This window comes from Pristiophorus japonicus, unplaced genomic scaffold, assembly GCF_044704955.1.
Source record: "Pristiophorus japonicus isolate sPriJap1 unplaced genomic scaffold, sPriJap1.hap1 HAP1_SCAFFOLD_62, whole genome shotgun sequence".
NCBI lineage: Eukaryota > Metazoa > Chordata > Chondrichthyes > Pristiophoridae > Pristiophorus > Pristiophorus japonicus.
Window position 1 is genome coordinate 2,454,899 of NW_027254531.1, and position 26,620 is coordinate 2,481,518.

Sequence of the window (26,620 nt, forward strand, 5' to 3'; positions counted from 1 at the left end):
TGGAATGATGTGTGGAATGATGCGTGGAATGAAGTGAAGAATGAGGTTTGGAATGAGGTTTGGAATGATGTGTGGAATGATGATGGAATGATGTGTGGAATGATGTGTGGAATAACGGGTGGAATCTGTTGTGGAATGAGGTGGGAAATGAGGTGTGGAATGATGTTTGGAATGACGTGTGGAATGACGTGTGGAATGATGTGTGCAATGCTGTGTGGAATGATGTGTGGAATGATATTTGGAATGATGTTTGGAATGATGCGTGGAATGATGCGTGGAAGGATGTGTGGATTGATGTGTGGAATAAATAGTGGAATGATGTTTATAATGAGGTGTGGAATGATGGGTGGAATGATGCGTGGAATGATGCGTGGAAGGATGTGTGGATTGATGTGTGCAATAAATAGTGGAATGATGTTTAAAATGAGGTGTGGAATGATATGTGGAATGATGTGCGGAATGAGGTGTGGAATGATGTGTGGAAACATGAGTGGAATGAGGTGTGGAATGAGGTGTGAAATGATGCGTGGAATGATGCGTGGAATGATGCATGGAAGGTTATGTGGATTGAAGTGTGGAATAAATTGTGGAATGATGTTTCGAATGATGAGTGGAATGATGTGAGGAATGATGTGTGGTATGATGTGTTCGATGATGTCTGGAATGCAGTCTGGAATGATGTCTGAAATGAGGTGTGGAATGATGTGTGGAATGATATGTGGAATGATGTGTGGAATGATGTGTGAAATGATGTGTGGAATGACGTGTGGAATGTTGTATGGAATGATGTGTGGAATGATATGTGGAATGATGTGTGGAATGATGTGTGGAATGATGCGTGGAATGAGGCATGGAATGTGGAATGGAATGATGTGTGAAATGATGTGTGGAATGTTGTGTGGCATAGGTTTGGAATGTTGTGTGGAATGATGTGTAGAATGAAGTGTGGAAAAATGCGAGAAATGATGTGTGGAATGATGTGTGGAATGAGGTGTGGAATGATGTGTGGAATAATCCGTGGAATGATGTGTAGAATGAGGTTTGGAATAATGTGTGGAATGATTGGTGGAATGATGTGTGGAATAATGTGTGGAATGATGTGTGGAATAACGGGTGGAATGTGTTGTGGAATGAGGTGGGAAATAGGTGTGGAATGATGTGTGGAATGACGTGTGGAATGACGTGTGGAATGATGTGTAGAATGAGGTTTGGAATCATGTGTGGAATGATTGGTGGAATGATGTGTGGAATAATGTGTGGAATGATGTGTGGAATTATATGTGGAATGATGTTTGGAATGATGTGTGGAATGATGTGTGGAATAACGGGTGAAATGTGTTGTGGAATGAGGTGGGAAATAGGTGTGGAATGATGTGTGGAATGACGTGTGGAATGACGTGTGGAATGATGTGTAGAATCATGTTTGGAATGAGGTGTGGAATGATGTGTGGAATGAGTTGGGGAATGATGTGTGGAATGATGTGTGGAATGATATTTAGAATGAGGTGTGAATTCATGTATGGAATGATGTTTTAATTGATGTGTGCAATGAGGTGTGGAATGTGGTGTGGAATGATGTGTGGAATTATGTTTGCAATGATGTGTGGAATGATATGTGGAATGATGTGTGGAATGATGTGTGGAATGATGTGTGGAATGATGTGTGCAATGATGTGTGGAATGAGGTTTGGAATGTTGTATGGAATGATGTTTGGAATGATGTGTGAAATGATTGTGGAATGACGGGTGGAATGAGTTGTGGAATGCGCTGTGAAATGAGGTTTGGAATGAGGTGTGAAATGAGGTGTGGAATGATGTGTGGAACGATGTGTGGAATGATGTGTGGAATGATGTGTTGAGTGATGGGTGGAATATTGTGTTAAATAATATGTGTAATGAGGTGGGAAATGAGTTGTGGAATGATGTGTGGACTGAGGTGTTCAATGAGGTGTAGAATGACTTGTAGTATGACGTGTGGAATGATGTGTGGAATGATGTTTGGAATGAGTTATGTAATGATGTGTGGAATGAAGTGTAGAATGATATGTGGAATAATGTGTGGAATGATTTGCGGAATGAGGTATGGAATGATGCGTGGAATGATGCGTGGAATGATGCGTGGAAAGATGTGTGGATTGATGTGTGGAATAAATATTGGAATTATGTTTAAAATGAGATGTGGAATGATGTGTGGAATGATGTGTGGAATGAGGTTTAGAATTATGTGTGGAATCATGTGTGGAATGATGTGTTGAATGAGGTGTGGAATGAGGTGTGGAATGATGGGTGGCATGATGCGTGGAATGATGCATGGAAGGATGTGTGGATTGATGTGTGGAATAAATTGTGGAATGATGTTTGGAATGATGAGTGGAATGATGTGTGGAATGATGTGTGGTATGAGGTGTGGAATGATGTGCGGAATGATGTATTGTGGGGTGTGTTCGATGATAAGAGGAATGATGTCTGGAATGATGTCTGGAATGATGTGTGGAATGATATGTGGAATGATGTGTGGAATGATGTGTGGAATGATGCGTGGAATGTGGCGCGGAATAGATTTGGAATGTTGTGTGGAATGGTGTGTAGAATGAGGTGTGGAAAAATGGGTGGAATGATGTGTGGAATGATGTGTGGAATGATGTGTGGAATGATGTGTGGAATGAGTTGTGGAATAATGTTAGGAATGATGCGTGGAATGATGTGTAGAATGAGGTTTGGAATGATGTGTGGAAAGATGGGTGGAATGATGTGTGGAATAATGTGTGGAATGAGGTTTGGAATGATGTTGCGGAATGTTGTTTGGAATGATGTGTGGAATGATGTGTGGAATAACGGGTGGAATGTGTTGTGGAATGAGGTGGGAAATGAGGTGTGGAATGATGTGTGGAATGTGGTGTGGAATGAGGTGTACAATGACGTGTGGTATGACGTGTGGAATGATGTGTGGAATGATGTGTGGAATGTGTTTGGAATGATGTGTGGAATGATGTGTGGAATGATGTGTGGAATGATGCGTGGAATGTGGTGTGGAATGAGGTCTGGAATGATGTGTGGAAAGATGTGTGTAATGAGCTGTGGAATGATGCGTGGAAGGATGTGTGGATTAATTGAGGAATAAATAGTGGAACAATGTGCGGAATGATGTGTGGAATGATGCGTGGAATGCTGCGTGGAATGATGCATGGACGGATGTGTGGATTGATGTGTGGAATAAATTGTGGAACGACGTGCGGAATGATGTGTGGAATGATGTGTTGGATGATGTGAGGAATGTGGCGCGGAATAGATTTGGAATGTTGTGTGGAATGGTGTGTGGAATGAGGTGTGGAAAAATGGGTGGAATGATGTGTGGAATGATGTGTGGAATGATGTGTGGAATGATGTGTGGAATGATGTGTGGAATGATGTGTGGAATGATGTGTGGAATGATGTGTGGAATGATGTGTGGAATGATGTGTGGAATGAGTTGTGGAATAATGTTAGGAATGATGCGTGGAATGATGTGTAGAATGAGGTTTGGAATGATGTGTGGAAAGATGGGTGGAATGATGTGTGGAATAATGTGTGGAATGAGGTTTGGAATGATGTTGCGGAATGTTGTTTGGAATGATGTGTGGAATGATGTGTGGAATAACGGGTGGAATGTGTTGTGGAATGAGGTGGGAAATGAGGTGTGGAATGATGTGTGGAATGTGGTGTGGAATGAGGTGTACAATGACGTGTGGTATGACGTGTGGAATGATGTGTGGAATGAAGTGTGGAATGTGTTTGGAATGATGTGTGGAATGATGTGTGGAATGATGTGTGGAATGATGCGTGGAATGTGGTGTGGAATGAGGTCTGGAATGATGTGTGGAAAGATGTGTGTAATGAGCTGTGGAATGATGCGTGGAAGGATGTGTGGATTAATGTGAGGAATAAATAGTGGAACAATGTGCGGAATGATGTGTGGAATGATGCGTGGAATGCTGCGTGGAATGATGCATGGACGGATGTGTGGATTGATGTGTGGAATAAATTGTGGAACGACGTGCGGAATGATGTGTGGAATGATGTGTTGGATGATGTGAGGAATGATGTCTGGAATAATATCTGGAATGAGGAATGGAATGAAGTGTGGAATAATATGTGGAATGATGTGGGGAATGATGTGTGGAATGATGTGTGGAATGAGGTGTGGAATGTTGCATGGAATGATGTGTGGAATGATGTGTGGAATGATGTGTGGAATAATGTGTGGAATAGGTTTCGAATGTTGTGTTGAATGATGTGTAGAATGAGGTGTGCAAAAATGGGTGGAATGATGAGTGGAATGATGTGTGGAATGATGTGTGGAATGATGTGTGGAATGATGTGTGGAATGAGGTGGTGAATGATGTGTGGAATGATGCGTGGAATGATGTGTAGAGTGAGCTTTGGAATGATGTGTGGAATAGTGTGTGGAATAATGTGTGGAATGAGGTTTGGAATGATGTGTGGAATGTGGTTTGGAATAATTTGTGTGCAATGCTGTGTGGAATGACGGGAAAGTAGTGTGAGATGAGGTGTGGAGTGATGTTTGGAATGATGTGTGGAATGATGTGTGGAATGAGATCTGAAATGATGTGCGGAATGATGTGTGGAAGGATGTGTGGAATGATGTGTGGAATGAGGTGCGTAATGATGTGTGGAATGATGTGTGGAATGATGTGTGGAATGATATGTGGAATGATGCGTGGAATGATGCATGGAACGATGTGTGGATTGATGTGTGGAATAAATTGTGGAATGATGTTTGGAATGATGAGTGGAATGATGTGTGGAATGATGTGTGGTATGAGCTGTGGAATGATGTGCGGAATTATGTATTGTGTGGTGTGTTCGATGATATGAGGAATGATGTCTGGAATGATGTCTGGAATGATGTGTGGAATGATATGTGGAATGATGTGTGGAATGATGTGTGCAATGATGCGTGGAATGTGGCGTGGAATAGATTTGGAATGTTGTGTGGAATGGTGTGTAGAATGAGGTGTGGAAAAATGGGTGGAATGATGTGTGGAATGATGTGTGGAATGATGTGTGGAATGATGTGTGGAATGAGTTGTGGAATAATGTTAGGAATGATGCGTGGAATGATGTGTAGAATGAGGTTTGGAATGATGTGTGGAAAGATGGGTGGAATGATGTGTGGAATAATGTGTGGATTGAGGTTTGGAATGAGGTTGCGGAATGTTGTTTGGAATGATGTGTGGAATGATGTGTGGAATAACGGGTGGAAAGGGGTTGTGGAATGAGGTGGGAAATGAGGTGTGGAATGATTTGTGGAATGTGGTGTGGAATGAGGTGTAAATGACGTGTGGTATGACGTGTGGAATGATGTGTGGAATGATGTGTGGAATGAGTTGTGGAATAATGTTAGGAATGATGCGTGGAATGATGTGTAGAATGAGGTTTGGAATGATGTGTGGAAAGATGGGTGGAATGATGTGTGGAATAATGTGTGGATTGAGGTTTGGAATGAGGTTGCGGAATATTGTTTGGAATGATGTGTGGAATGATGTGTGGAATAACGGGTGGAAAGGGATTGTGGAATGAGGTGGGAAATGAGGTGTGGAATGATTTGTGGAATGTGGTGTGGAATGAGGTGTAAATGACGTGTGGTATGACGTGTGGAATGATGTGTGGAATGATGTGTGGAATGTGTTTGGAATGATGTGTGGAATGATGTGTGGAATGATGTGTGGAATGATGCGTGGAATGTGGAATGAGGTGTGGAATGATGTGTGGAATGATGTGTGTAATGAGCTGTGGAATGATGCGTGGAAGGATGTGTGGATTAATTTGAGGAATAAATAGTGGAACAATGTGCGGAATGATGTGTGGAATGATGCGTGGAATGCTGCGTGGAATGATATATGGACGGATGTGTGGATTGATGTGTGGAATAAATTGTGGAACGATGTGCGGAATGATGTGTGGAATGATGTGTTGGATGATGTGAGGAATGATGTCTGGAATAATGTCTGGAATGTGGTGTGGAATGAAGTGTGGAATGATATGTGGAATGATGTGGGGAATGATGTGTGGAATGATGTGTGGAATGAGGTGTGGAATGTTGTATGGAATGATGTGTGGAATGATGTGTGGAATGATGTGTGGAATAATGTGTGGAATAGGTTTCGAATGTTGTGTAGAATGATGTGTAGAATGAGGTGTGGAAAAATGGGTGGAATGATGTGTGGAATGATGTGTGGAATGATGTGTGGAATGATGTGTGGAATGATGTTTGGAATGAGGTGGTGAATGATGTGTGGAATGATGCGTGGAATGATATGTAGAGTGAGCTTTGGAATGATGTGTGGAATAGAGTGTGGAATAATGTGTGGAATGAGGTTTGGAATAATTTGTGTGGAATGCTGTGTGGAATGATGTGTGGAATGATGTGTGGAATGAGGTCCGTAATGATGTGAGGAATGATGTGTGGAATGTTGCCTGGAATGAGGTGTGGAATGATGTGTGGAATGATATGTGGAATGACGTGTGGAATGATGTGTGGAATGATGTGTGGAATGAGGTGTGGAATGATGTGTGGAATGATATGTGGAATGATGTGTGGAATGATGTGTGCAATGATGTGTGGAATGATGTGTGGAATGCTGTGTGGCATAGGTTTGGAATGTTGTGTGGAATGATGTGTAGAATGAGGTGTGAATTGACGTGTGAAATGATGTTTGGAATGATGTGCGTCATGAGGTGTGGAATGTGGTGTGGAATGATGTGTGGATTGACGGGTGGAATGATGTGTGGAATGATGTGTGGAATGATGTTTGGAATGAGTTTTGGAATGATGTGTGGAATGATGTGTGGAATGATGTGTGTAATGATGTATGGAATGATCTGTGGAATGACGTGTGGAATGACGTTTGGAATGATGTTTGCAATGCTTTGTGAAATGATGTGTGGAATGATGTTTGAAAAGATGTTTGGAATGATGTGTGGAATCATGTTTGGAATGAGGTGTGGAATGATGTGTGAAATGAGGTGAGGAATGTAATGAGGAATGATGTGTGGAATGATGTATGCATGATGTGTGGAAAAATGTGTGGAATGATGTATGGAATGATGTGTGGAATGATGTTTGCATGATGTGTGGAAAAATGTGTGGAATGATGTTTGGAATGATGTGTGGAATGATGTGTGGAATGATGTGTGGAATGATGTGTGGAGTGATGGGTGGAATGATGTGTGGAATAATGTATGAAATGAGGTTTGGAATGATGTGTGGAATGATGTTTGGAAAGATATGTGGAATGATGTGTGGAATGACTGGTGGAATGTGTTGTGGAATGAGGTGGGAAATGAGTTGTGGAATGACGTGTGGAATGATGTGTGGAATGAAGTTTGGAATGAGTTTTGGAATGATGTGTGGAATGATGTGTGGAATGTTGTGTGGAATGAGGTGTGGAATGAGGTGTGGAATGATGTGGAATGATGCTTGGAATGATGCGTGTAAGGATGTGTGGATTGATGTGTGGAATGATGTGTGGAATGAGGTGTGGAATGATGTGTGGAATGATGTGTGGAATGAGGTCTGGAATGAGGTGTGGAATGGTGCGTGGGAAGACGCGTGAAATGATGCATGGAAGGATGTGTGGATTGATGTGTGGAATAAATTGTGGAATGATGTTTGGAATGATGTGTGGAATGAGGTGTGGAATGATTTGCGGAATGATGTGTGGTATGATGTGTTGGATGATGTGAGGAATGATGTCTAGAATGATGTCTGGAATGAGGTGTGGAATGATGTGTGGAAAATTAAGTGGAATGATGTGTGGAATGATGTGTGGAATGATGTGTTGAATGAGGTGTGGAATGCTGTATGGAATGATGTGTGGAATGATATGTGGAATGATGTGTGGAATGATGTGTGGAATGATGCGTGGAATGAAGTGTCGAATGATGTTTGGAATGAGTTTTGGAATGATGTGTGGAATGATGTATGGAATGATGTGTGGAATGAGGTGTGGAATGAGGTGTGGAATGATGCGTGGAATGATGCTTGGAATGATGCGTGTAAGGATGTGTGGATTGATGTGTGGAATGATGTGTGGAATGAGGTGTGGAATGATGTGTGGAATGATGTGTGGAATGAGGTCTGGAATGAGGTGTGGAATGGTGCGTGGGAAGATGCGTGAAATGATGCATGGAAGGATGTGTGGCTTGATGTGTGGAATAAATTGTGGAATGATGTTTGGAATGGTGTGTGGAATGAGGTGTGGAATGATTTGCGGAATGATGTGTGGTGTGATGTGTTGGATGATATGAGGAATGATGTCTGGTATGATGTCTGGAATGAGGTGTGGAATGATGTGTGGAATGATATGTGGAATGATCTGTGGAATGTTGTGTGGAATGATGTGTGGAATGAGGTGTGGAATGCTGTATGGAATGATGTATGGAATTATATGTGGAATGATGTGTGGAATGATGTGTGGAATGATGCGTGGAATGAAGTGTGGAATGAGGAATGGAATGATGTGTGAAATGATGTGTACAATGCTGTGTGGCATAGGTTTGGAATGTTGTGTGTAATGATGTGTAGAATGAGGTGTGAATTGATGTGTGGAATGATGTTTGGAATGATGTGTGTCATGAGGTGTGGAATGTGGTGTGGAATGATGTGTGGAATGACGGGTGGAATGAAGTGTGGAATTATGTGTGGAATGATGTTTGGAATGAGTTTTGGAATGATGTATGGAATGATGTGTGGAATGAAGTGTGGAATGATGTGTGTAATGATGTATGGAATGATCTGTGGAATGACGTGTGGAATGACGTTTGGAATGATGTGTGCAATGCTGAGTGAAATGATGTGTGGAATGTTGTTTGAAATGATGATTGGAATGATTTGTGGAATCATGGGTGGAATGAGGTGTGGAATGATGTGTGTAATGAGGTGTGGAATGTGATGTGGAATGATGTGTGGAATGATGTTTGCATGACGTGTGGAAAAATGTGTGGAATGATGTATGGAATGATGTGTGGAATAATGTTTGCATGATGTGTGGAAAAATGTGTGGAATGATGATTGGAATGAGTTGTGGAATGATGTGTGGAATGATGTGTGGAATGATGTGTGTAATGAGGTGTGGAATGTGATGTGGAATGATGTGTGGAATGATGTTTGCATGACGTGTGGAAAAATGTGTGGAATGCTGTGTGGAATAATGTGTGGAATGCGGTTTGGAATGATGTGTGGAATGCTGTTTGGAAAGATATGTGGAATGATGTATGGAATGACGGTTGGAATGTGTTGTGGAATGAGGTGGGAAATGAGTTGTGGAATGATGTGTGGAATGAGGTGTCGAATGATGTGTGGAATGATGTTTGGAATGAGGTTTGGAATGATGTGTGGAATGATGTCTGGAATGATTTTTGGAATGATGTGTGTAATAATATGTGGAATGATGAGTAGAATGAGGTCTGGAATGAGGTGTGGAATGATGCGTGGGAAGATGCGCGGAATGATGCATGGAAGGATGTGTGGATTGATGTGTGAAAGAAATTGTGAAATGTGGTGTGAAATGATTTGCGGAATGATGTGTGGTGTGATGTGTTGGATGATGTGAGGAATGATGTCTGGAATGATGTCTGGAATGAGGTGTGGAATGATGTGTGGAATGATATGTGGAATGATGTGTTGCGTGATGTTTGGAATGATGTGTGGAATGATGTGTGAAATGATGTGTGGAATGATGTTTGGAATGATGTGTGGAATGACGTGTAGAATGAGGTTTGGAATGTTGGGTGGAATGATGTGTGGATTGAGGTGTGGAATGATGTGTGGAATGAGGTGTGGAATGATGTGTGGAATGGTGTGCGGCATGATGTTTGGAATGATGTGTTGAATGACGTGTAGAATGAGGTCTGGAATGTTGGGTGGAATGATATGTGGAATGATGTGTGGAATGATGTTTGGAATGATGTGTGGAATGAGGTGTGGAATGTTGTATGGAATGATGTGTGGAATGATGTGTGGAATGATGTGTGGAATAATGTGTGGAATAGGTTTCGAATGTTGTGTTGAATGATGTGTAGAATGAGGTGTGCAAAAATGGGTGGAATGATGAGTGGAATGATGTGTGGAATGATGTGTGGAATGATGTGTGGAATGATGTGTGGAATGAGGTGGTGAATGATGTGTGGAATGATGCGTGGAATGATGTGTAGAGTGAGCTTTGGAATGATGTGTGGAATAGTGTGTGGAATAATGTGTGGAATGAGGTTTGGAATGATGTGTGGAATGTGGTTTGGAATAATTTGTGTGCAATGCTGTGTGGAATGACGGGAAAGTAGTGTGAGATGAGGTGTGGAGTGATGTTTGGAATGATGTGTGGAATGATGTGTGGAATGAGATCTGAAATGATGTGCGGAATGATGTGTGGAAGGATGTGTGGAATGATGTGTGGAATGAGGTGCGTAATGATGTGAGGAATGATGTCTGGAATGATGTCTGGAATGAGGTGTAGAATGATGTGTGGAATGATATGTGGAATGATGTGTGGCATGATGTTTGGAATGATGTGTGGAATGAGTTGTGGAATGTAGTATGGAATGATGTGTGGAATGATATGTGGAATGATGTGTGGAATGATGCGTGGAATGATGCATGGAAGGATGTGTGGTATGAGCTGTGGAATGATGTGCGGAATTATGTATTGTGTGGTGTGTTCGATGATATGAGGAATGATGTCTGGAATGATGTCTGGAATGATGTGTGGAATGATATGTGGAATGATGTGTGGAATGATCTGTGCAATGATGCGTGGAATGTGGCGTGGAATAGATTTGGAATGTTGTGTGGAATGGTGTGTAGAATGAGGTGTGGAAAAATGGGTGGAATGATGTGTGGAATGATGTGTGGAATGATGTGTGGAATGATGTGTGGAATGAGTTGTGGAATAATGTTAGGAATGATGCGTGGAATGATGTGTAGAATGAGGTTTGGAATGATGTGTGGAAAGATGGGTGGAATGATGTGTGGAATAATGTGTGGATTGAGGTTTGGAATGAGGTTGCGGAATGTTGTTTGGAATGATGTGTGGAATGATGTGTGGAATAACGGGTGGAAAGTGGTTGTGGAATGAGGTGTGAAATGAGGTGTGGAATGATTTGGGGAATGTGGTGTGGAATGAGGTGTAAATGACGTGTGGTATGACGTGTGGAATGATGTGTGGAATGATGTGTGGAATGTGTTTGGAATGATGTGTGGAATGATGTGTGGAATGATGTGTGGAATGATGCGTGGAATGTGGAATGAGGTGTGGAATGATGTGTGGAATGATGTGTGTAATGAGCTGTGGAATGATGCGTGGAAGGATGTGTGGAATAATTTGAGGAATAAATAGTGGAACAATGTGCGGAATGATGTGTTGAATGATGCGTGGAATGCTGCGTGGAATGATGCATGGACGGATGTGTGGATTGATGTGTGGAATAAATTGTGGAACGATGTGCGGAATGATGTGTGGAATGATGTGTTGGATGATGTGAGGAATGATGTCTGGAATAATGTCTGGAATGAGGTGTGGAATGAAGTGTGGAATGATATGTGGAATGATGAGGGGAATGATGTGTGGAATGATGTGTGGAATGAGGTGTGGAATGTTGTATGGAATGATGTGTGGAATGATGTGTGGAATGATGTGTGGAATAATGTGTGGAATAGGTTTCGAATGTTGTGTAGAATGATGTGTAGAATGAGGTGTGGAAAAATGGGTGGAATGATGTGTGGAATGATGTGTGGAATGATGTGTGGAATGATGTGTGGAATGATGTTTGGAATGAGGTGGTGAATGATGTGTGGAATGATGCGTGGAATGATATGTAGAGTGAGCTTTGGAATGATGTGTGGAATAGAGTGTGGAATAACGTGTGGAATGAGGTTTGGAATAATTTGTGTGGAATGCTGTGTGGAATGATGTGTGGAATGATGTGTGGAATGAGGTCCGTAATGATGTGAGGAATGATGTGTGGAATGTTGCCTGGAATGAGGTGTGGAATGATGTGTGGAATGATATGTGGAATGACGTGTGGAATGATGTGTGGAATGATGTGTGGAATGAGGTGTGGAATGATGTGTGGAATGATATGTGGAATGATGTGTGGAATGATGTGTGGAATGATGTGTGGAATGATGTGTGGAATGCTGTGTGGCATAGGTTTGGAATGTTGTGTGGAATGATGTGTAGAATGAGGTGTGAATTGATGTGTGAAATGATGTTTGGAATGATGTGCGTCATGAGGTGTGGAATGTGGTGTGGAATGATGTGTGGATTGACGGGTGGAATGATGTGTGGAATGATGTGTGGAATGATGTTTGGAATGAGTTTTGGAATGATGTGTGGAATGATGTGTGGAATGATGTGTGTAATGATGTATGGAATGATCTGTGGAATGACGTGTGGAATGACGTTTGGAATGATGTTTGCAATGCTGTGTGAAATGATGTGTGGAATGATGTTTGAAACGATGTTTGGAATGATGTGTGGAATCATGTTTGGAATGAGGTGTGGAATGACGTGTGAAATGAGGTGAGGAATGTAATGAGGAATGATGTGTGGAATGATGTATGCATGTTGTGTGGAAAAATGTGTGGAATGATGTATGGAATGATGTGTGGAATGATGTTTGCATGATGTGTGGAAAGATGTGTGGAATGATGTTTGGAATGATGTGTGGAATGATGTGTGGAATGATGTGTGGAATGATGTGTGGAGTGATGGGTGGAATGATGTGTGGAATAATGTATGAAATGAGGTTTGGAATGATGTGTGGAATGATGTTTGGAAAGATATGTGGAATGATGTGTGGAATGACGGGTGGAATGTGTTGTGGAATGAGGTGGGAAATGAGTTGTGGAATGACGTGTGGAATGATTTGTGGAATGAAGTTTGGAATGAGTTTTGGAATGATGTGTGGAATGATGTGTGGAATGTTGTGTGGAATGAGGTGTGGAATGAGGTGTGGAATGATGTGGAATGATGCTTGGAATGATGCGTGTAAGGATGTGTGGATTGATGTGTGGAATGATGTGTGGAATGTGGTGTGGAATGATGTGTGGAATGATGTGTGGAATGAGGTCTGGAATGAGGTGTGGAATGGTGCGTGGGAAGACGCGTGAAATGATGCATGGAAGGATGTGTGGATTGATGTGTGGAATAAATTGTGGAATGATGTTTGGAATGATGTGTGGAATGAGGTGTGGAATGATTTGCGGAATGATGTGTGGTATGATGTGTTGGATGATGTGAGGAATGATGTCTAGAATGATGTCTGGAATGAGGTGTGGAATGATGTGTGGAAAATTATGTGGAATGATATGTGGAATGATGTGTGGAATGATGTGTGGAATGATGCGTGGAATGAAGTGTCGAATGATGTTTGGAATGAGTTTTGGAATGATGTTTGGAATGATGTGTGGAATGATGTGTGGAATGAGGTGTGGAATGAGGTGTGGAATGATGCGTGGAATGATGCTTGGAATGATGCGTGTAAGGATGTGTGGATTGATGTGTGGAATGATGTGTGGAATGAGGTGTGGAATGATGTGTGCAATGATGTGTGGAATGAGGTCTGGAATGAGGTGTGGAATGGTGCGTGTGAAGATGCGTGAAATGATGCATGGAAGGATGTGTGGCTTGATGTGTGGAATAAATTGTGGAATGATGTTTGGAATGGTGTGTGGAATGAGGTGTGGAATGATTTGCGGAATGATTTGTGGTATGATGTGTTGGATGATATGAGGAATGATGTCTGGTATGATGTCTGGAATGAGGTGTGGAATGATGTGTGGAATGATATGTGGAATGATCTGTGGAATGTTGTGTGGAATGATGTGTGGAATGAGGTGTGGAATGCTGTATGGAATGATGTATGGAATTATATGTGGAATGATGTGTGGAATGATGTGTGGAATGATGCGTGGAATGAAGTGTGGAATGAGGAATGGAATGATGTGTGAAATGATGTGTACAATGCTGTGTGGCATAGGTTTGGAATGTTGTGTGTAATGATGTGTAGAATGAGGTGTGAATTGATGTGTGGAATGATGTTTGGAATGATGTGTGTCATGAGGTGTGGAATGTGGTGTGGAATGATGTGTGGAATGACGGGTGGAATGAAGTGTGGAATGATGTGTGGAATGATGTTTGGAATGACTTTTGGAATGATGTGTGGAATGATGTGTGGAATGAAGTGTGGAATGATGTGTGTAATGATGTATGGAATGATCTGTGGAATGACGTGTGGAATGACGTTTGGAATGATGTGTGCAATGCTGAGTGAAATGATGTGTGGAATGTTGTTTGAAATGATGATTGGAATGATTTGTGGAATCATGGGTGGAATGAGGTGTGGAATGATGTGTGTAATGAGGTGTGGAATGTGATGTGGAATGATGTGTGGAATGATGTTTGCATGACGTGTGGAAAAATGTGTGGAATGATGTGTGGAATGATGTGTGGAATAATGTTTGCATGATGTGTGGAACAATGTGTGGAATGATGTTTGGAATGAGTTGTGGAATGATGTGTGGAATGATGTGTGGAATGATGTGTGTAATGAGGTGTGGAATGTGATGTGGAATGATGTGTGGCATGATGTTTGCATGACGTGTGGAAAAATGTGTGGAATGCTGTGTGGAATAATGTGTGGAATGCGGTTTGGAATGATGTGTGGAATGCTGTTTGGAAAGATATGTGGAATGATGTATGGAATGACGGTTGGAATGTGTTGTGGAATGAGGTGGGAAATGAGTTGTGGAATGATGTGTGGAATGAGGTGTCGAATGATGTGTGGAATGATGTTTGGAATGAGGTTTGGAATGATGTGTGGAATGATGTCTGGAATGATTTTTGGAATGATGTGTGTAATAATATGTGGAATGATGAGTAGAATGAGGTCTGGAATGAGGTGTGGAATGATGCGTGGGAAGATGCGCGGAATGATGCATGGAAGGATGTGTGGATTGATGTGTGAAAGAAATTGTGAAATGTGGTGTGAAATGATTTGCGGAATGATGTGTGGTGTGATGTGTTGGATGATGTGAGGAATGATGTCTGGAATGATGTCTGGAATGAGGTGTGGAATGATGTGTGGAATGATATGTGGAATGATGTGTTGCGTGATGTTTGGAATGATGTGTGGAATGATGTGTGAAATGATGTGTGGAATGATGTTTGGAATGATGTGTGGAATGACGTGTAGAATGAGGTTTGGAATGTTGGGTGGAATGATGTGTGGATTGAGGTGTGGAATGATGTGTGGAATGAGGTGTGGAATGATGTGTGGAATGGTGTGCGGCATGATGTTTGGAATGATGTGTTGAATGACGTGTAGAATGAGGTCTGGAATGTTGGCTGGAATGATATGTGGAATGATGTGTGGAATGATGTTTGGAATGAATTTTGGAATGATGTGTGGAATGATGTGTGGAATTATGTGTGCAATGATGTTTGGAATGATGTGTGGAATGACATGTAGAGTGAGGTGTGGAATAGTGGGTGGAATGATGTGTGGAATGATGTGTGAATGATGTGTGGAATGAGGTGTGAAATGATGTGTGGAATAATGTTTGGAATGATGTCTGTGATGCAGTGTGGAATGATGTATGGAATGAGGTGTGGAATGAGGTGTGGAATGATGTGTGTAATGATGTTTGGAATGACATGTGGAATGATGCGTGGAATGATGCAACGAATGATGTGTGGATTGATGTGTGGAATGAATTGTGGAATGATGTGTGGAATGATAAGTGGAACGATGTGTGGAATGATGTGTGGAATGATGTTTAGAATGATGTGTGGAATGATGTTTGGAGTGACCGGTGGAATGAGTTGTGGAATGACGCGTGGAACGATGTGTGGAATGATGTGTGGAATGATGTGTATATTGATGTTTGGAATGATCTGTGCAATGACGTATGGAATGACGTGTGGAATGATGTGTGCAATGCTGTGTGGAATGATGTGTGGAATGATGTTTGGAATGATGTTTGGAAAGATGTTTGGAATCATGTGTGGCATGAGGTGTGGAATGATGTGTGGGATGAGTTGTGGAATGATGTGTGGATTGATGTGTGTAATGATGTTTAGAATAAGGAGTGAATTGATGTGTGGAATGAAGTTTGGAATGATGTGTGTCATGAGGTGTGGAATGTGGTGTGGAATGATGTGTGGAATGACGGGTGGAATGAGTTGTGGAATGATGTGTGGAATGATGTGTGGAATGATGTTTGGAATGAGTTTTGGAATGATGTGTGGAATGATGTATGGAATGATGTGTGAAATGATGTGTGGAATGAGGTGTGGTTTGATGTGTGGAATGATGCGTGGAATGATGCGTGGAATGATGCGTGGAAGGATGTGTGGATTGATGTGTGCAATAAATAGTGGAATGATGTTTAAAATGAGGTGTGGAATGATGTGTGGAATGAGGTGCGGAATGATGCTTTGAATGATACGTGGAATGATTCATGATATGATGTGTGGATTGATGTGTGGAATAAATTGTGGAATGATGTTTGGAATGATGAGTGGAATGATGTGTGGAATCATGTGTGGAATGAGGTGTGAATTGATGTGTGGAATGATGTGTGGAATGATGTGTGGGATGATGTGTGGAATCATGTGTTGAATGAGGTGTGGAATGAGGTGTGGAATGATGCGTGGAATGATACGTGGAATGATTCATGAAAGGATGTGTGGATTGATGTGTGGAATAAATTGTGGAATGATGTTTGGAATGATGAGTGGAATGATGTGTGGAATGATGTGTGGTATGAGGTCTGGAATGATGTGCAGAATGATGTGTGGTATGATGTGTTCGATGATCTGAGGAATGATGTCTGGAATGATGTCTGGAATGAGGTGTGGAATGATGATGGGATGATATGTGGAATGGTGTGTGGAATGATGTGTGGAATGATGTGAGGAATGAGGTGTGAATTGATGTGTGGAATGAAGTTTGGAATGATGTGTGGAATGATGTGTCGAATTAGGTGTGGATTGTTGGGTGGAATGATGTGTGGAATGAGGGGTGGAATGATATGTGGAATAAGTTGTGGAATGATGTGTGGAATGATGTGTGGAATGATGTGTGGAATGATGTCTGGAATAATGTGTGGAATGATGTGTGGAATGATGTGTGGAATGATGTTTGGAATGATGTGTGGAATGACGTGTAGAATGAGGTGTGGAATGTTGGCTGGAATGATGTGTGGATTGAGGTGTGGAATGATGTGTGGAATGAGGTGTGGAATGATGTGTAGAGTGATGTGTGGAATAATGTGTGGAATAATGTGTGAAATGAGGTTTGGAATGATGTGTGGAATGATGTGCGGAATGAGGTTTATAATGATGTATGGAATGAGGTGTGGAATGACGTGTGGAATGATGTGTGGAATGACGTGTAGAATGAGGTGTGGAATGGTGGGTGGAATGATATGTGGAATGATGTGTGGAATGATGTTTGGAATGAGGTGTGGAATGATGTGTGGAATGATGTGTGGAATGATGTGTGGAATGATGTTTGGAATGATGTGTGGAATGACGTGCAGAATGAGGTGTGGAATAGTGGGTGGAATGATGTGTGGAATGATGTGTGGAATGATGTGTGGAATGAGGTGTGGAATGATGTGTGGAATGATGTGTGGAATGATGTGTAGAATGACGTGTGGAATGATGTGTGGAATGAGGTGTGGAATGACGTGTGGAATGATGCGTGGAATGATGCAACGAATGTTGTGTGGATTGATGTGTGGAATGAATTGTGGAATGATGTGTTCAATGATAAGTGGAATGATGTGTGGACTGATGTGTGGAATGATGTTTGGAATGTTGTGTGGAATGATGTGTGGAGTGACCGGTGGAATGAGTTGTGGAATGATGCGTGGAATGATGTGTGGAATGATGTGTGCAATGATGTGTGTAATGATGTATGGAATGATCTGTGGAATGACGTGTGGAATGACGTGTGGAATGATGTGTGCAATGCTGTGTGGAATGATGGTTGGAATTATGTTTGGCATGAGGTGTGGAATGATGTCTGGGATGAGTTGTGGAATGATGTGTGGATTGATGTGTGGAATAATGTTTTGAATGATGTCTGTCATGTGGTGTGGAATGTGGTGTGGAATGATGTGTGGAATGACCGGTGGAATGAGTTGTAGAATGATGCGTGGAATGATGTGTGGAATGATGTGTGCAATGATGTGTGTAATGATGTATGGAATGATCTGTAGAATGACGTGTGGAATGACGTGTGGAATGAAGTATTTAATTCTGTGTGAAATGATGTGTGGAATGATATTTGGAATGATGTGTGGATTGATGTGTGGAATGATGTTTAGAATGAGGTGTGAATTGATGTGTGAAATTATATTTGGAATGATGTGTGTCATGAGGTGTGGAATGTGGTGTGGAATGATGTGTGGAATGACGGGTAGAATGAGTTGTGGAATGATGTGTGGAATGATGTGTGGAATGATGTTTGGAATGAGTTTTGGAATGATGTGTGGAATGATGTGTGGAATGATGTGTGGAATGCTGCGTGGAATGAGGTGTGGAATGAGATGCGTATGATGTGTGGAATAAATAGTGGAATGATGTTTAAAATGAGGTGTGGAATGATGCGTGGAATGCTGTGTGGAATTTTGTGTGGAATGATGTGTCGAATGCTGTGTGAAATGATGCGTGGAATGATGTGTGGAATGACGTGTGAAATGATGCGTGGAATGATGCATCGAATGATGTGTGGATTGATGTGTGGAATGAATTGTGGAATAATGTGTGGAATGATAAGTGGAATGATGTGTGGAATGATATGTGGAATGATGTTTAGAATGATGTGTGGAATGATGTGTGGAATGACCGGTGGAATGATCTGTGGAATGATGCGTGGAATGATGTGTGGAATGATGTGTGGAATGATGTGTGTAATGATGTATGGAATGATCTGTAGAATGAAGTGTGGAATGACGTGTGGAATGATGTGTGCAATGCTGTGTGAAATGATGTGTGGATTGATGTTTGGAAAGATGTTTGGAAAGATGTGTGGAATCATGTGTGGAATGAGGTGTGGAATCATGTGTGGGATGTGTTGTGGAATGATGTGTGGAATGATGTGTGGAATGATGTTTAGAATGAGGTGTGAATTGATGTGTGGATGATGTTTGGAATGATGTGTGGGATGAATTGTGGAATGATGTGTGGACTGCTGTGTGGAATTATGTTAAGATTGAGGTGTGGAATGATGTGTTTGATGATGTTTGGAATGTGATATGGAATGATGTGTGGAATGATGATTGCATGATGTGTGGAAAAATGTGTGGAATGTTGTGTGGAAAGATGTGTGCAATGATGTGTGCAATGATGTGTGGAATGAGGTTCGGAATGTGTTATAGAATGATGTTTGGAATGATGTGTGGAATGATGTGTGGAATGATGTGTGGAATGATGCGTGGAATGATGTGTGGAGTGATGGGTGGAATGATGTGTGGAATAATGTATGGAATAAGGTTTGGAATGATGTGTGGAATGATGTTTGATAAGATATGTGGAATGATGTGTGGAATGACGGGTGGAATGTGTTGTGGAATGAGGTGGGAAATGAGTTGTGGAATGAAGTGTGGAATGACGTGTCGAATGATGTGAAGAATGATGTGTGGTATGACGTGTGGAATGATGTGTGGAATTATGTTTGGAATGAGTTTTGGAATGATGTGTGGAATGATGTGTGGAATGATGTGTGGAATGAGGTGTGGAATGAGGTGTGGAATGATGCGTGGAATGATGCTTGGAATGATGCGTGTAAGGATGTGTGGATTGATGTGTGGAATAAATTGTGGAATTATGTTTGGAATGAGTTTTGGAATGAGATGTGGAATGATGTGTGGAATGAATTGTGGAATGTGGTCTGGAATGAGGTGTGGAATGGTGCGTGGGAAGATGCGTGAAATGATGCATGGAAGGATGTGTGGATTGATGTTTGGAATAAATTGTGGAATGATGTTTAAAATGATTTGTGGAATGAGGTGTGGAATGATTTGCGGAATGATGTGTGGTATGATGTGTTGGACGATGTGAGGAATGATGTCTGGAATGATGTCTGGAATGAGGTGTGGAATGATGTGTGGAATGATATGTGGAATGATGTGTGTAATGATGTGTGGAATGATGTGTGGAATGAGGTGTGGAATGCTGTATGGAATGATGCATGGAATGATATGTGGAATGATGTGTGGAATGATGTGTGCAATGATGCGTGGAATGAAGTGTGGAATGAGGAATGGAATGATGTGTGAAATGATGTGTGGAATGTTTGTGTGGCCTAGGTGTGGAATGATGTGCAGAATGAGGTGTGAATTGATGTGTGGAATGATGTTTGGAATGATGTGTGTCATGAGGTGTGGAATGTGGTGTGGAATGATGTGTGGAATGACGGGTGGAATGATGTGTGGAATGATGTGTGGAATGATGTTTGGAATGAGTTTTGGAATGATGTGTGGAATGATGTGTGGAATGAAGTGTGGAATGATGTGTGTAATGATGTATGGAATGATCTGTGGAATGACGTGTGAAATGACGTTTGGAATGAAGTGTGCAATGCTGTGTGAAATGATGTGTGGAATGATGTTTGAAATGATGTTTGGAATGATGTGTGGACTCATGTGTGGAATGAGATGTGGAATGATGTGTGTAATGAGGTGTGGAAAGTGATGTGGAATGATGTGTGGAATGATGTTTGCATGATGTGTGGAAAAATGTGTGGAATGATGTGTGGAATGATGTGTGGAATGATGCCTGCATGATGTGTGGAAAAATGTGTGGAATGATGTTTGGAATGATGTGTGGAATGATGTTGGGAATGATGTGTGGAATGATGTGTGGAATGATGTGTGGAGTGATGGGTGGAATGATGTGTGGAATAATGTGTGGAATGAAGTTTGGAATGATGTGTGGAATGATGTTTGGAAAGATATGTGGAATGATGTATGGAATGACGGGTGGAATGTGTTGTGAAATGAGGTAGGAAATCAGTTGTGGAATGACGTGTGGAATGAGGTGTCGAATGATGTGAAGAATGACGTGTGATATGACGTGTGGAATGATGTTTGGAATGAGTTTTGGAATGATGTGTGCAATGATGTCTGGAATGATGTGTGGAATCATGTGTGGAATAATGTGTGGAATGATGTGTGGAATGAGGTGTGGAATGTGGTGTGGAATGATGCGTGGAATGATGCGTGAAATGATGCGTGGAAGGATGTGTGGATTGATGTGTGGAATAAATAGTGGAATGATTTTTATAATGAGGTGTGGAATGATGTGTGGAATGATGAGTGGAAAGTGGTCTGGAATGAGGTGTGCAATGATGCGTGGGAAGATGCGTGGAATGATGCATGGAAGGATGTGTGGATTGATGTGTGGAATAAATTGTGGAATGAGGTGAGGAATGATTTGCGGAATGATGTGTGGTATGATGTGTTGGATGATGTGAGGAATGATGTCTGAAATGATGTCTGGAATGAGGTGTGGAATGATGTGTGGAATGATATGTGGAATGATGTGTGGCATGATGTTTGGAATGATGTGTGGAATGAGTTGTGGAATGTAGTATTGAATGATGTGTGTAATGATATGTGGACTGATGTGTGGAATGATGTGTGGAATGATGCGTGGAATACGGCGTGGAATGAGGAATGGAATGATGTGTGAAATGATGCGTGGAATGCTGTGTGGCATAGGTTTGGAATGTTGCGTGGAATTATGTGTAGAATGAGGTGTGGAAAAATGCGTGGAATGATGTGTGGAATGATGTGTGGAATGAGGTGTGGAATGATGTGTGGAATGATGCGTGGAATGATGTGAAGAATGAGGTTTGGAATGAGGTTTGGAATGATGTGTGGAATGATGTTTGGAATGATGTGTGGAATGATGTGTGGAATAACGGGTGGAATGTGTTGTGGAATGAGGTTGGAAATGAGGTGTGGAATGATGTTTGGAATGACGTGTGGAATGACGTGTAGAATGATGTGTGCAATGATATTTGGAACGATGTTTGGAATGATGCGTGGAATGATGCGTGGAAGGATGTGTGGATTGATGTTTGGAATAAATAGTGCAATGATGTTTAAAATGAGGTGTGGAATGATATGTGGAATGATGTGCGGAATGAGGTGTGGAATGATGTGTGGAATCATGTGTGGAATGAGGTGTGGAATGAGGTGTGGAATGATGCGTGGAATGATACGTGGAATGATGCATGGAAGGTTATTTGGATTGAAGTTTGGAATAAATTGTGGAATGATGTTTCGAATGATGAGTGGAATGATGTGAGGAATGATGTGTGGTATGATGTGTTCGATGATGTGTGGAATGCAGTCTGGAATAATGTCTGGAATGAGGTGTGGAATGTTGTGTGGAATGATATGTGGAATGATGTGTGGAATGATGTGGAGCTAAATTAAAAAGTAGGACCTCAAAAGTAGTAATCTCGGGATTGCTACCAGTGCCACGTGCTAGTCAGAGTAGGAATCGCAGGATAGCTCAGATGAATACGTGGCTTGAGCAATGGTGCAGCAGGGAGGGATTCAAATTCCTGGGGCATTGGAACCGGTTCTGGGGGAGGTGGGACCAGTACAATCCGGACGGTCTGCACCTGGGCAGAATCGGAACCAATGTCCTCGGGGGAGTGTTTGATAGTGCTGTTGGGGAGGAGTTAAACTAATATGGCAGGGGGATGGGAACCAATGCAGGGAGATAGAGGGAAACAAAAAGGAGGCAAAAACAAAAGACAGAAAGGAGATGAGGAAAAGTGGAGGGCAGAGAAACCCAAGACAAAGAACAAAAAGGGCCATTGTACAGCAAAATTCTAAAAGGACAGAGGGTGTTAAAAAAACAAGCCTAAAGGCTGTGTGTCTTAATGCAAGGAGTATCCGCAATAAGGTGGATGAATTAACTGTGCAAATAGATGTTAACAAATATGATGTGATTGGGATTACGGAGACGTGGCTCCAGGATGAGCAGGGCTGGGAACTCAACATCCAGGGGTATTCAACATTCAGGAAGGATAGAATAAAAGGAAAAGGAGGTGGGGTAGCATTGCTGGTTAAGGAGCAGATTAAGGCAATAGTTAGGAAGGACATTAGCTTGGATGATGTGGAATCTATATGGGTAGAGCTGCAGAACACCAAAGGGCAAAAAACGTTAGTGGGAGTTGTGTACAGACCTCCAAACAGTAGTAGTGATGTTGGGGAGGGCATCAAACAGGAAATTAGGGGTGCGTGCAATAAAGGTGCAGCAGTTATAATGGGTGACTTTAATATGCACATAGATTGGGCTAACCAAACTGGAAGCAATACGGTGGAGGAGGATTTTCTGGAGTGCATAAGGGATGGTTTTTTAGACCAATATGTCGAGGAACCAACTAGGGGGGAGGCCATCTTAGACTGGGTGTTATGTAATGAGAAAGGATTAATTAGCAATCTCGTTGTGCGAGGCCCCTTGGGGAAGAGTGACCATAATATGGTGGAATTCTGCATTAGGATGGAGAATGAAACAGTTAATTCAGAGACCATGGTCCAGAACTTAAAGAAGGCTAACTTTGAAGGTATGAGGCGTGAATTGGCTGAGATGGATTGGCGAATGATACTTAAGGGGTTGACTGTGGATGGGCAATGGCAGACATTTAGAGACCGCATGGATGAACTACAACAATTGTACATTCCTGTCTGGCATAGAAATAAAAAAGGGAAGGTGGCTCAACCGTGGCTATCAAGGGAAATCAGGGATAGTATTAAAGCCAAGGAAGTGGCATACAAATTGGCCAGAAATAGCAGCGAACCCGGGGACTGGGAGAAATTTAGAACTCAGCAGAGGAGGACAAAGGGTTTGATTAGGGCAGGGAAAATGGAGTATGAGAAGAAGCTTGCAGGGAACATTAAGACGGATTGCAAAAGTTTCTATAGATATGTAAAGAGAAAAAGGTTAGTAAAGACAAATGTAGGTCCCCTGCAGTCAGAATCAGGGGAAGTCATAACGGGAAACAAAGAAATGGCGGACCAATTGAACAAGTACTTTGGTTCGGTATTCACGAAGGAGGACACGAACAACCTTCCGGTTATAAAAGGGGTCGGGGGTCTAGTAAGGAGGAGGAACTGAGGGAAATCCTTATTAGCCGGGAAATTGTGTTGGGGAAATTGATGGGATTGAAGGCCGATAAATCCCCAGGGCCTGATGGACTGCATCCCAGAGTACTTAAGGAGGTGGCCTTGGGAATAGTGGATGCGTTGACAGTCATTTTCCAACATTCCATTGATTCTGGAGTGGAGTGGAGGGTAGCCAATGTAACCCCACTTTTTAAAAAAGGAGGGAGAGAGAAAACAGGGAATTATAGACCGGTCAGCCTGACATCGGTAGTGGGTAAAATGATGGAATCAATTATTAAGGATGTCATAGCAGTGCATTTGGAAAGAGGTGACATGATAGGTCCAAGTCAGCATGGATTTGTGAAAGGGAAATCATGCTTGACAAATCTTCTGGAATTTTTTGAGGATGTTTCCAGTAGAGTGGATAAGGGAGAACCAGTTGATGTGGTATATTTGGACTTTCAGAAGGCGTTCGACAAGGTCCCACACAAGAGATTGATGTGCAAAGTTAGAGCACATGGGATTGGGGGTAGTGTACTGACATGGATTGAGAACTGGTTGTCAGACAGGAAGCAAAGAGTAGGAGTAAATGGGTACTTTTCAGAATGGCAGGCAGTGACTAGTGGGGTACCGCAAGGTTCTGTGCTGGGGCCCCAGCTGTTTACACTGTACATTAATGATTTAGATGAGGGGATTAAATGTAGTATCTCCAAATTTGCGGATGACACTAAGTTGGGTGGCAGTGTGAGCTGCGAGGAGGATGCTGTGAGGCTGCAGAGCGACTTGGATAGGTTAGGTGAGTGGGCAAATGAATGGCAGATGAAGTATAATGTGGATAAATGTGAGGTTATCCACTTTGGTGGTAAAAACAGAGAGACAGACTATTATCTGAATGGTGACAGATTAGGAAAAGGGGAGGTGCAAAGAGACCTGGGTGTCATGGTGCATCAGTCATTGAAGGTTGGCTTGCAGGTGCAGCAGGCGGTTCAGAAAGCAAATGGCATGTTGGCCTTCATAGCAAGGGGATTTGAGTACAGGGGCAGGGAGGTGTTGCTACAGTTGTACAGGGCATTGGTGAGGCCACACCTGGAGTATTGTGTACAGTTTTGGTCTCCTAACCTGAGGAAGGACATTCTTGCTATTGAGGGAGTGCAGCGAAGGTTCACCAGACTGATTCCCGGGATGGTGGGACTGACCTATCAAGAAAGACTGGATCAACTGGGCTTGTATTCACTGGAGTTCAGAAGAATGAGAGGGGACCTCATAGAAACATATAAAATTCTGACGGGGTTAGACAGGTTAGATGCAGGAAGAATGTTCCCAATGTTGGGGAAGTCCAGAACCAGGGGTCACAGTCTAAGGATAAGGGGTAAGCCATTTAGGACCGAGATGCGGAGGAACTTCTTCACCCAGAGAGTGGTGAACCTGTGGAATTCTCTACCACAGAAAGTTGTTGAGGCCAATTCACTAAATATATTCAAAAAGGAGTTAGATGAGGTCCTTACTGCTAGGGGGATCAAGGGGTATGGCGAGAAAGCAGGAATGGGGTACTGAAGTTGAATGTTCAGCCATGAACTCATTGAATGGCGGTGCAGGCTAGAAGGGCCGAATGGCCTACTCCTGCACCTATTTTCTATGTTTCTATGATGTGTGAAATGATGTGTGGAATGACGTGTGGAATGTTGTATGGAATAATATGTGGAAAGATATGTGGAATGATGTGTGGAATGATGTGTGGAATGATGCGTGGAATGAGGCGTGGAATGTGGAATGGAATGATGTGTGAAATGATGTGTGGAATGCTGTGTGGCATAGGTTTGGAATGTTGTGTGGAATGACGTGTCGAATGAAGTGTGGAAAAATGCGAGAAATGATATGTGGAATGATGTGTGGAATGAGGTGTGGAATGATGTGTGGAATGATCCGTGGAATGATGTGTAGAATGAGGTTTGGAATAATGTGTGGAATGATTGGTGGAATGATATGTGGAATAATGTGTGGAATGATGTGTGGAATTATGTGTGGAATGATGTTTGGAATGATGTGTGGAATGATGTGTGGAATAGCGGGTGGAATGTGTTGTGGAATGAGGTGGGAAATAGGTGTGGAATGATGTGTGGAATGACGTGTGCAATGACGTGTGGAATGATGTGTGCAATGCTGTGTGCAATGATGTGTGGAATGATGTTTGGAATGATGTTTGGAATGATGTGTAGAATCATGTGTGGAATGAGGTGTGGAATGATGTGTGGAGTGATGGTTGGAATGATGTGTGGAATAATGTGTGGAATGAGGTTTGGAATGATGTGTGGAATGATGTTTGGAAAGATATGTGGAATGATGTATGGAATTACGGGTGGAATGTGTTGTGGAATGAGGTAGGAAATGAGTTGTGGAATGACGTGTGGAATGAGGTGTCGAATGATG